The sequence below is a fragment of the Dasypus novemcinctus genome, chromosome 2 (assembly GCF_030445035.2).
Source record: "Dasypus novemcinctus isolate mDasNov1 chromosome 2, mDasNov1.1.hap2, whole genome shotgun sequence".
Lineage (NCBI taxonomy): Eukaryota > Metazoa > Chordata > Mammalia > Cingulata > Dasypodidae > Dasypus > Dasypus novemcinctus.
In genome coordinates, this window is record NC_080674.1 from 41,352,049 (window position 1) to 41,365,251 (window position 13,203).

At 45.7% G+C, this 13,203-nt stretch overlaps 1 pseudogene; it reads left to right on the forward strand.

Moving 5' to 3' along the window:
• Positions 1–1,430: 1,430 nt before the first annotated feature.
• Positions 1,431–11,759, forward strand: LOC111763241 (peroxiredoxin-4-like; annotated as a pseudogene).
• The last annotated feature ends 1,444 nt before the right edge of the window (positions 11,760–13,203 follow it).

A 13,203-nucleotide genomic window follows, 5' to 3' on the forward strand; every position in this document is an offset into this window, starting at 1 on the left:
TTCACATGCAGATTGAATGAATTCCTCTTTACAACATTTGTATGTCCAATATTTTATAATACATATTTGAATGAAATGACAGTGCTCCCTTGAGATGTCAGAGAATTTCAGAGCTAAAAATGCCTTAGAAATGATCTAGTTCAACAACTTCCTTTTAAACAAGATTAAGGCAAGGGCCAGAGAAATGGAATGCCTTGCCCAAGGCAATGAAGCCAGTTAGTGCTGGGACTACACGTTGGCCTGGCTGAATCCAGACCACTGGATTTTCCTTACCCTTTCCTACCTCCCATTGTCCTGATTTCTGTTTTATTTGCATTAGCATTTCAGAGATGCTAGATGGCCTTTGGTAATGATTGCTCCAGAAGAGAGAGAGCCAAAGAGACTTAAGTCTTTGTTTAATGGTGAAGTCTCTACTTTAAATGTTTTCCCATATCTTTGTGAGACTTGCCCATCAATGTTCTAAAGGCTTTAAAACTGAGTTTGTGACTTTTATTGCAAGCAATTACACATTAATATTATTCTTAGCTATTGCTGCCTTTCCAATGTAGAGGTCCAAGTCCTTCAGAGACAGCTGAGAGTCATGATTTGCTTACTGTATGAAATAACAGCTGTATTAGAGAGAGAGGAAAAGTGAGAAAGAGAGAGGTTAAGGGACTTATGTAACATTACAAACATTATAATGTCCTCTTGAAGGGAACAAACATAATTTTGAGTTCAAATTATTTAAAACTTCTCCACTTCTCTACTCCCCAATTCAGATGATTATCTGCTTCATTCTCTAGCAGTGAAAAGTGATTAAAATGAATAAACCAGGAAGCAGATTTGGCCCAAAGGATAGAGCATCCGCCTACCACACAGGATGTCCAGGGTTCAAACCCAGGGCCTCCTTGACCCGTGTGATGAGCTGGTCCATGCGCAGTGCTGACGTGCACAGGGAGTGCCGTGCCACGAGGGGTATCCCTCATGTATGGGGGGGCCCACATGCAAGGAGTGTGCCCCGTAAGGAGAGCCGCCCAGTGTGAAAAAAGTGCAGCTTGCCCAGGAGTGGCGCCACACACATGGAGAGCTGGTGCAGCAAGATGACGTAACAAAAAGAGACACAGATTCCCGGTGCCACTGACAAGAATACAAGCAGACACAGAAGAACACGCAGTTAATGGACACAGAGAGGAGACAACTGGGGGGGAGAGGGGAAGAGAAATTTTTTTTTAAATCTTAAAAAAAAAAATGAATAAACCAAAGCTTGAGCGCCAGCAGGCCCAACTTTTGCCCCTTGAAAATAACCTCTTGCCCACTACCATCAGGGACGCTCAGCTCTCAAGGGTTCCATGGGAAAATCATAAAGCATTTCCCCAATTCTAAGGACACATTTTTGCATATTTTCATAAGTTTAGGTGCCTAAGATGTTGATGTGAAAGGGAGCATGGGAAATGCTGCCCCAAGAGGAATTTGAGCTTGTTGAAATTAAGAAGGGCCTTAAACGGAAGTCAACAGTGAAGGTGTCGTGAGTCCTAAGTCAGTCCTGGCTGGGGCAGTCATGATTCTCGATCTCCCGAATGCCCTATAAGTTCCTGAGGGTAATTATGGTCACCTCCTCATGTGCCCTTTTGCCCAACATGAGGCACAATTGGGCAGAAAGTCCCCCACCGGGGCTTCAGACTAGCCACCTGGTCGACCTGCCTCCTGGCTCAGCTCAGAGTCTTGGTTTGGAACAGAGTCTGCCAGGTCTGTATACCCTATCTTCCTTGATGATTTGCTTCCTCTTGGTGGACTTGCCTAAGCTGGGTTCCGGGAAAACATGCCACTCTGCAAAATCCAGAGAAAGCAGATAGCTAGCACAGGGTCCTGGGCCTCAATGCTTCTGTGTCATAGCCACAGGTGACAAGTTTGAACCCGTGAAGCATAGCTTGGCCCAACAGGGGGCGCCTGCTAGACACTCCTTTGCCCCCCTCCTCCACTCCAGCATTGGAGAAGCTGTACAGCCAGGTGGCCAGGGACCTCCCGCCATGCATTGCACTCCTCATCCTCAGGGTGCATTTAAGCCCCTTCAAGGCCTCCAGCCTGACCTCTGGGTCCTGAGTGTTGGCCCAGATTTATGACCCAGAGCTGCTTTTTATCTCTTCGGGAAGTAAACGTTTTGGTTGGGAAGATTTTCAATTTCCTCCTGGCCTGGACCAAACTGCTCAGATTTCCAAGGACAAGATTTCCCTTCTCCTGGGTGCTCCTAGCTCTGAAGGGGAATTAAGAGCTTCCCTCCACCTGCAGACAGCCCTTGGTAAATGCTTTGGTGGTGGCTGCTCTGACTTCCACCAAGCCTAATGCTTGTGGCAGAGAGTTACTGTTTTTAGCAGTGGTAAGACACAAAACTCCTTCCCTTTCAGGCATAACTCTTTGATTCTGCACAGGGAAGGACCTTTCCAAAATGTACGTGGGAGCATAGGCATAATTTCTAAAGCAGGATGGCCACTGACTGGCTTTCCCTAAGTGTGCCCGACCAGTCAACCAAAAATTCTCCTGAAGGACCAACTCCCAGGTTAGAGCCGCAAGCCAACCTTTTCAACCAGCTCCCCAGGTCATTCTGATGCACCCCAGCATTCCAGAACCACCGCCGTGGAACACATACAGCAGACAGCACGCGGTGAAGCAGTTCTTCATCCTCTTGAAACAATATAGCCTCATTCACAAGGAAAGAACTTGAACCCAGGACAGTCCGACAATGCCTCACATCAGGCTTCTCACCAACAATATTGCTCCATCTTTCTTTCCCAAAGAAGTTTGTATCCAATTACACGCACATCCTTTTTTTTTTCCCTACACAGGATCCCCTCCTGCCTTCTCGTACTCACCCTCCCAAGCAGTTTTCCCTCTTAGCCTGGTCCCCAACACGATGTCATTTGAAAGTCAGGGAAAGCAGTTAAGTCGGGACATCCCTTTTATACCTTCGTGAATATCTTCTGTTTTGATGGGCCCTTTTATCCTGAAATGCTTCACCTACTTTATATCCCAGGATAACTTCACCCACCACTGAAGTACCGCCAGCCGGCTCAGGAGGGTAAGTGGCAGCTGTTGTCCTGTTTAGGGCAGGAAGTGAAGAAGAACATGATATTCAATTAAAACTACAGGGGGAATTCAGCGAGACAGCAGGGTCTGATGGAGACTGACCGGCTGGGAGCCTGACTGGTCTGAATTCTTCTCCCATCTCGGCCACCCGCTCCCGGGGTGACCTTGGGTCTGTCGCTAAAACTTTCTGGGCCTTCGTTTCATCTGAAAAAATGGAGTGATGATACCTCCATCGTCACAGGAATGGCCACGAGGATTAGGGAGATTAGAAAAACACACAAGGCTCTTTTGATCCCTGGAGCAGGCAGAGATGGGTGGATGGAGGCAGAAGGCGGGTCTGCGCTGAGCAGAGTCGGCTGCCAGTTACAGGATGTGATTTGAGGTGCAATGAAATCTCAGCGAGTCCTGGGGACCCCCCCTCCCAGTTCGCTCAGTTGCTGTAAAATGCCACCGCGGGACCGGCATCCAGGGGGTTCGGGTTAAAATGCAGGAGCAACAACACAGCTCCAGCTTTTTCAGGAGCTCACTGGAATAGTTTGCCAGTGTCCCAGGAGGAAAAAAACGACCCTAAGTAATTGAGGCACAGAAATAGGTAAATATTATTGGAGGAGAGTTTAGAGGCAGAGAATGAGACAATTCACAGGCAGGGCATTTGGGAGGAGAGCCCTCTAGCCATAGAGCGAGTTCATTACAGAGACTGGTTAAAAATACTAGACTATATGGGAGGTTGTTTGTAACAGTAAGCTAACCTTCCAGAGGAAAGGTTGACTCTTGCCTGTCCTCTCTGGAAGACACCACACGCATTCTTTCTCACGGAATTTTGCTTTCATTGAATGAAACCGGAGGTGCTACACAAATACTTCCATGACACCAGGAAAAACTGCTGCCCTCCTGAAAACTTTATGATGGTGACTGCGGTGGCTGCGGGGGCAGCACTATAATTTCACCTTAAGTCAACACTCATTTGTTGGGTTCAGGGAAGGTGATGAGGAAGGTACGGCACAGGAGTTGGAATCCTGGGCCTTGAATTGGATTCCCAGCTCTCTCATTTTGCTCTGGGGTCTTGACTACTTAGGCTTTCTGAAACTCGGTTTCATGATCTGGAAAATGAGGGTCTTAGACCTGCCTCTTGGGCTTTCCAGAAGGTTAAGAGTGGTGGTGCAGTTTGTAAAAGGCGTGCTGTACGGGCACAGGACTGTTCAATGGAGCTCTTGCCTTACTCAGGCTGGGTTATGTGCGGTATCACCTGACAATTCCAACATGTCAATGTTTTATAACAACAAAAGTGCATGTCTTCCTCATGCTACATGTCTACCATGGGTCATCCCAGGGAACGTTCTGCTCATCGTGGACACGCAGGGACCGAGGCTGATGGAAGAGCCTCCATTTACAGTGTCAGAGGCAAGCACAACCTGGGAAATCTGTGTTGGCTCTCGTAGCGTTTGCTCACATTTCATTAGCCAGAGAACGTCCTGGGGCCACAGTGACTTCCAGCGGGCAAGGAAGAGCAATCCTACCGCATGTCAGAAGGAGAGGGAGCTGCATTCTTCAACAGCCCTGTGGCCAGCTCAGGTGCTACAGACGAGGCAGAATAAGATTTAGTCCCTGCCCTCAGGAAGCCTACACCTTCCATTTCTCCAGTTCTGGATCACCCCACAGAAGTTTCCAAAACACATCTCAGGCAGAGTAGCCCCTGCCTTCCCAGTGTGGAGCCACCCCTGCTCCTCAGGGGGGACAGTACTCACCCCTAAACCTTCACACCTTTAGTGAAGGCAGCCAGAAGGCTCACCTGTCCCCTGGCCTCTGCCAGGCTAGCTGTAAAATAACCCCAAGGCCTCGCTTTCTGAGCTGGCGTCCTCGTCCTCCCTCTGTCCTTCGCCTAGGCTATGAGGAGGGGTGAGCAGGCAGTAGGGCGCAGGACACCCCCCGAGCTGTGGCTAATTGCACCATGCCTGAATGCTCCCGGGAAGAGCTGCTCTTCCCTGACCTGGAGCCCTTGGTGTGCCAGATGCCGCCGGTTCTCCCATGGCCAAGCTCAGGCCATTCTGCCTTCAGGGAGGAAACGGGCCAGCTTGAGGTCAGGCTCTGCCTCTCCCATCCTCAGGCAGGACCATTTCTTACTCTTTTGCCAGAGAGTGGGCATCTCTGGCACCCCCTGCTCCCTCATGCAGAGATTCCTGGCCCCGCCTGAGATGCCCCAAGCCCTTTTCCCTCCTTCCTCTTGAGTCACATCATTTCTCCTTGGACACTTCAGTCTGGGTCCTGAGAGAGTAAAATAAAAGGACTTAATGTAACGATAATAGTAATAAAGTAAACATGGGAAGTGGACGTGGCTCAACCGATAGAGCATCCGCCTACCATACGGAGGGTCCAGGGTTCGATACCCTGGGCCTCCTGACTCATGTGGTGAGTTGGCCCATGTGCAGTGCTGCCACGTGCAAGCGTGCCGTGCCATGCAGGGGCGCCCTTGCGTAGGGGAGCCCCACGTGCAAGGACTGTGTCCCTCAAGGAGAGCCACCCCGCGTGAAAAAGCACCGCCTACTCAGGAGTGGCACCACACACACACAGAGAGCTGACGCAGCAAGATGACGCAACAAAAAGAGACGCAGTTTCCCAGTGCCGCCTGACAATGCAAGTGGATGCAGAAGAACACACAGCAAATGGACACAGAGCAGACAATGGGGGGGGGGGGGATGGGGAGAGAAATAAATAAAAATAAATCTTAAAAAAAAAATTTAAAATAAAGTAAACATAACAGCTTACCACGTGGCAGGCTCTGAATACTTCATGTGTATCAAGTCATGGAATGTTCTCAACAAGCCTGTGTGGTAGGTACTCTCCATATCCCCATTTTAGAAATGAGGAGAAAGCCCAGAGAACTTACGTAAATTATCCAAGGACACACAGCTAGTAAGCCCTAGAGCTGGGGTTTAACCATGGCAGTTTAGCTCCAGAGTACATGCAGATCAGTTTCCACCGTGGCAATTATTTACAAAGTGGTTGAGAAAGGTGGCTGAGGCCCATTCTTTCCCCCAAGCTCATTTTGTGGATTCTGGAGAGACTTCCTGATGTATTATGAGGCCGTGCCTGCCCTCTGCTGGTCTATGCTGAGCATTGCACTCAGCGTGCCTAGAGCTGGACCTGCTGTCAGTGAGCGCTTCCCTGGGTAATTCAAAGAGACTGACCTGGCAAATAGTGCTGCTTACGTGCAGCAATAACATACTGACTGTTTCTTTCCCTCTGGTTTGGTGTGTTTTACATTTGCTTTTTTTTTTTTCCTCTGGAAAAAAGAGAAGGGGAAACAAAAAGCATGAAGACAGCTCTCCACCTCTGTGAGAACAAGCAGAAGAAAACCACAATTATGCAACTATCAAATAACAAGTTTTTATGTTTATTGTCATGGAAATTGTTATGTAGCACTAGATGACGCCTATGAAATGTCATCCTAAGCAGATGCAAAAGCACACTTTCAGTCGTTCATAACTAAATTAGGGTAAAATGCTTTCCTAAATTAATCAGGTGTTCTTCCACTATAGAACGCTGTGTGCAACGAGATTCCTATTTTTAAGTTCAGCCGTTTTTTATTATCTATGTGCAAATAGAAAATTTACATCATTTTTTTTGGCTTGATGTAGACAGACGAAGGTGGCCGTTTCTGCCTCGGCTGTCGTGCAGCTTGGCCTGAAATGGAGTGTTTCCGGCACCCAAGATTCCAGCACTTAGACCAGGGTTTACTCCAGAGGACAACTTGGCTTCTCAGAAGGCCCCAGCCAAGAAGAACCCTTCAGAGAAGGTCGTTCTTGCTCTCTAAGTCTTTACGAGTAGGGAAAGTGGAAGGAAGGACAGAGAGGAAAGGGGATCTCCATCTGCCACCACAGAAATCCAATCCTGGCAGCGCTGCGTGGGGATTACCCAGCTGAAGCCCCCTGAGAACAGGTGGGAGCCCTGAGGAGCCCTGACCTCTGGAGGTGGAGTTTTCAGCTCCAGACAGAGAATTGTCACTATTTGCAGTTCACTTATCTACTGAGTCCCTCTCTTTGAGATGACTGAGCAAGTTATTCTTGTACAGGGCATAAATCACACAAACAGCAAACCCTTCATTGATCAGAACGCTTCTGTGCATTTTTTACCCCCTCCCCCCCCCCCCCCCAGCCAACACGCCCAGTTAAATGAATGTGGAAAATCACAAGGAAACTACAGATATAAGGCATTTAACAAGGAAGACTAATTTTCAGGACATACTTTTGGATCTTTACATACTCAATCCAACCTGCAGGTCATGTCCATTTATATCCTGGCCTTGGGTAACTTCTTCTCATCCATGCCCATGGCTTCAAGTCATCTTACTGCTGCTTCTCTCCCGGGGTTCAGACTTGCATTTCCAACTGCCCAATGGTTAGTGTCAACTCTTGTCCCTCAGCACCCCCACTTGACATGTCCAAAGCTGACCCAAGTATTCTGTCTTTAGGGGCTCCTCCCCTTGGTTTCTCTATTTCTTTTAATGGCAGCACCACTCTTCCTGTGATTCCAGCTCAAAAATTCAAGCTACTCCACTTTGCCTCATGCGCATTTCACATCCACTTGTGAATGTTACTTGTCAATCCATCTCCCACCTGTCCCCTCCTTACCGCTGCCCATTCTTACCATCCCGACAGCATGAGGTAGTGGACAAGTATGAGCTTCAGGGTCAGACATCAGATCAAATTCCCTCATTCCCTATTACATGTGTGAAGATGGACTTGTTTTGATTAAGTTATCCAAGACTCATCTATAAAATGAAAACAAATAATATGGACTTCATAAGCTTGCTGATGAGTTAAATGAGATAATGTAAGTGAAATGCCTGGCACACAGTAGGCATTGAGCACAGTAGGTGCTCAATGTATGTTACTTCTCTCCCCTTCTATTCAGGCCTCATTACTTCTCACCAGGGCTAAGTGAATTAGCCCTCAGCTCTTTGCTCTCAATCACAAGTATTTATTGACCTATTGTGGCAGTTTGGTATTGTTTATGGATTCCAAAAAGAGATACTGGATTGTGCTTATAAACTGGTCTGTTCTTCTGAGTGTATTAGATTGCATTAGCCTCAGAGGTTTCAGTTTTACTTTATTAAATCAAGATTGGCGCTTTTATTTGACCACATCATTAGGGTGACTCTGATTGAGTCCCCATCTACAGTTAGCCTACAGCTATGAGCTACATAAACAGATGCTCAAATCAAAGAGAGGGAAGTAAACACACAGAGAAGGAGAACATAGAGTTGAGTCTTGATGCTGGATCCCTGGGGAGAGAGCTGACTCATTCACCTGAGAATTTGTGGAGAAAGCAGAGCAGTTGAGCCCAGAAAGAGATGAGCACTGAGAGGAGAGACGAGCCTTATGCCAGCCTACAGCTGAGATCGGAAGAAGCTGCGACCATGGAGCCTTAAGAGGAAGCAGAAGGCTGAACCCTGGCAGAGACCGGCAGCCATCTTGCTCCAACACATGGCGATAGACTTTGGTGAGAGAAGTAACTTCCCCCTTATGGCCTTGTGACTGTAAACTTCTACCCCAAATAAATACCTTTTATAAATGCCAACAGTTTTCTGATACTTTGCAATAGCACCCCTTTGACTGACTAATACAACTACCCACTGTGATGTGTTAACTTGGCTGGGTTATGGTGTTCAATTGTTTGGTAAAGAAAGCACTGGCCTGATTGTTACCGTGAGAGTATTTTGTAGATGAATTTAATTCATTAGTCAGTTGATTGCATCTATGGTGATTACATCTGCAGTCAACAAACTAGATTACCTTCGAGGAGGCGAAGAATCTCCTCGTCCGATCAGCTGGAAGAGAGAATTGAGGATTTCAGTAGTCAGAAAGAATTTATATCTCTACTTCAGCCAGTGAGCTTCTCCTGGGAAATTCAACATCACCTTTATCAGAGTATCTAACTTGCAGCCTGCCTTATGGAATTCAGATTTGCCAATTCTCATGGTCGTATGAATCAACTTCTATAATAAATCTCTTAATATGTACAAATAAATCTGGTTGGTTCAATTTCTCTGGAGAACCCTAAAACACCCACTATCTGCCAGACACTGGCATAGTTACTAGGAAAAGAAATAGTACACAGGTTCACAGACCCTGTCCTGTGAAGCTTACTGTCTAAACAGAAATTAAATTTCTGTCCTTACTCCAATTTATGTCTACTCTTCTGCCTAATAAACCTTGCTAAAGTACAGATCACATCATGTCATTTCCCTGCTCAAAACTCTCAAGGGCTCCCCATTTCCCACCTCTTGCAGCCTATATTACTGTGGCTGGCATCTAAGCCCTCTTTAATAAGGCTCTCCCCTCCTTTTGTAGTCTAATTTCCTTTTCTCCCTACACATCGCCTCTCTGTTCAAGTAGAGCTACTTGCTGGTCCTCCAGTGTAGTGGACCTTTGTCTTCCTCTTTATTATTGATTACTTGAACATTCTTTCTGTTTTGGAAAAAAGCCCCATGAGTATTGGGTCTTGGTGAGAGGCAGAGTCCACTTCATAGGAAAAGTGCACATACATCCTTCTTGCCCCCCCGTTGATCCTAGGATGAAGGCAAATGACCCAGGCTCAGCCAGTCAAAACCCTACTCAGGATTTTGAATTTTGAGGGAGTGACACTGTATCAGATGACACACTCAAAGTGTTTAACTGAAGAGAACCTAATGAAGGGCCTGCTTACAGAACTGTGGACAGGGTTAAGAAAATAGAAATTAATCAGAGATGGTGGAGCACCCCTTCTCCAGCCCCAGGACCAGCAATGCATTTATAAAGATAAATCTATGCAATGGCTTCTATGCAAAAACAAAAACCCAGGCACTTTTCTAATATATGTTTAACTTGGGCTGGGTTTTTCCATTTAGGTGTACCCACCGAAGATTTTAGTTCAAGTATCTGAAAGTGGTCCTAACTGATAACTTGGTTAGTTAATAGACTGGAGCCACTAAATGACATTAAGAGATCAATTTCTTAGAATAATGTAGAGAAGGAAATTTAAAGACTTGGAGAGATGGGAACACTGGAATGCATTTAGCGTATCTGGCCAGTCACGTGTCCTCTGTGTTTTCGTGGGAAACATGCTCTTCAGCAAGGTCTTTGGAAATGACATTGGAGAAGAGCCACAGCATCTTTGAACAGGGCTTCTGTGGCTGTTTGATATAACCTGGGTGTGCTAGGGGAAGATGCTACAATTGAAATGGGTTCCCTGATTTAGTGGTGTTGGGAGAGCTAGTTGTGGGTGGTGGTGGGAAGCAGAGGAGAAGCACTTACCCCATAGAGACAGAGGGGGTATGTTTACCATACGGGCAGCAGCCTTGCTGTAACAATAGGATTGATCTCTTCGGCAGGAGCTAATTGATTCTGAAAGTTCCATGGGTTATATGGGTAACTCAGTGTTTTAGTCTGCTAGGCTGCTGAAAGCAATATGCCAGAAATGGGTTGGCTTTTATGATGGGGATTTATTAGTTTACAGGCTTACAGTTCTAAGACTGAAAAAAAATGTCCAAATCAAGGCATCATCAGGTGATGCTTTCTTCCTGAAGACTGGCTGCTGGCTGTCCAGGACTCCTCTGTCACTCAGCAAGGCACGTAGTGGAATCTGCTGGTCTCTTCCTTCTCTTCTGGGTTTTGTTGCTTCTGTGGCTTTCTCTTTCTCTCTCTTTCTCTATTCATCCCATTTATAAAGGACTCCAGTAAGAGGATTAAGGCCCACCCTGGGCCACGCCTTAACTGAAGTAACAGTAAGTTTACACCCAGAGGAATGGATTAGCTTTAAGAACATGATTTTTGGGGGTCCATATAGCTTCAAGTCATCACACACATCAAGGCACAACTTTCAGAGTAAAGTACTATGGGTTTGCCAAAATTTGTGCCACATAAACACATGACCAAAGAGGAGTAACCCTGCCATGCCCACTGTCCTCTCACCCTGATTCCTGTGTGCACTCACTATCCAGGAAATGAGCCACCACTGGTTACCTGACTTGTGGCTGCTGCTGAAGATGGGGCCTCTGCCCAGGGGAGAAACCCAGGAGAGGCCTCAGGTTCATGGAGAGGACTGTATCAGAGGGGCATTTCAGGGGCACATCTCTGCCCACTGCCCATACAAAGCCAAAAAGTCCAAGCCAGCCCTCTAGGAGGAAGTAAAACTGTAATACATGGAGAATTTAAAGAATCCAATTTAACTGGTTAACATGGAAAGCATCTCTTTTTCCCTCCTTCTACCATTTGACTTCACATTTGTGTATCCAATGAAAATAATCTGTTTCAGTGACAGAATTGAAGAATTTAGAATTACAAACACTAAATTGATAGCATTCCCTGTTGATTCACAGTTTACTCATTTAGCATGGGTTAATATCCCTTTCAAACAAAGAAGACTCGGGGCTGGGAAGATTCCATGTCTTTCAGATTTGACCCAAAGGATTTCAAAGGCTTGTGGATTATATCTAGAGAATTTAGTCCACAGTCGTACAAAAGGAATCCTAAGGCAGTTTACAGTGGTTGAGCTTCCTGTTGGCAGAGTAGTAAATAAGAGAAATGAAATACTATCTTGGTTCAGGTATTCCAGTATACCAACAAATATGGAAAAGTCTATCCTGCTGATGAGATACCTGATAGTGAAACAAAACTCCATGGTCAGCTGAAAAATTGAAGTATTTTGATAAATTCAATTGATATTAGCTCCCTTAGGTGCTGATGCCTAATTTGAAAATTAGCAGTAAAGTTCTTCCAATGTGATATTAAATAAATAAATAACTTCTCAATCTTGTGACCACATGACTTAGTTGAGCTAAGGCACCATGGCAGAGAGTAACAATACACTGGCCCATAGGTAACACAGAAGATGGAAACCGGTGAGAAATTTGCAATCACACCTCGAGATCACAGAATGATTCTTCCTTCTAGTTTTCCAAAGATAAAAGAAGACCATTTACCAGGGAGAGATACTATTTTGACACTGACACCAGGCTAAAAAATTCTAGGTGACTCCAACCACATCATGGTTATTTCACCAATCCTTAGGAATATCATTAAAATCTATATCTTTGGAGGATTGTGGGAAGATGGTGGTGGACAAACAGGCAGAGCTGAATGCTCCCACAAAAACAATGGAGAAGGAACCAAAAGCTGTCCAAGGGACGTACTTAGGGTATCAGCAGAACAGTACAGTGCTACACAATTCCCAGAGACAAAGAAGCTAAAAGAACAAATGTAAGTTACCAAGTCCCCATGGCAGCCAGGAAGAGCCACCTTCTCAACCCCAAGATATTAAGCTGGGGTAAAACCCTTGGCTCACTGTAGCCAACTGAGAGGGAAACAGACATCTTCCTCCCTGTCAGCTGTTTCAAGGGAAGAGGAAGGGGAGGTCAGGGTGCTTTTCTTCAGTGAATTCGGCCAGCAGAGCCTGCTTGGAATCTCAGATCTGGAGAGTCAACACAGGAACACAGGAAAGCCCAGACTGAAACACCTCCGTGGAAAGGTGCGCTGATGAGCACCATCTGCTGGCCAGTCTGAAAACTGCATGGACAAAAACCGTGCTCTCTGTATCCAACCCCTAGGGGAAAATCTGCACCCACTAGTGAGTCTGTGACCTGATTTTGAAAAATTAAGCTGAGAAATTTTAAAGACTGAGAATAAGTTGAACCAATTATCAAAGAAAGCTGTGAGAGGAAAAATAGGCAAAAGAGAGAAATTAGCCATCAGAGTAGATACACCAACATATTCAGATACCTAGGCATCAGCCAAAAATTACAAGCCATACTAGGAAATAGGAAGAGATGGTTCAGCCAAAAGAAATAACCAACTATCCTGAAGAGATACAGGATTTAATAAAGTAACCAGTGATAATCACACAACTCACCTAAATCACTTCAACGAATTTGAAGAAATAAAGGATATTAAGAAGACACTGGGAGAGAATAAAGAACAATTTGAAAGCCTGCAAAAAAAAAGGAACAGACTTTATGGGAATGAAAGACACAATGGACAAGATTTAAAATACATTAGAAACACATAAGAGCAGATTTGAAATGCTTGAAGACAGGATTAGTGATTTCAAAGATAGAACATCTGAACTGGAAAAGACAGGAGAACAAAAAAGAGAAGAGAATGGGAAAAA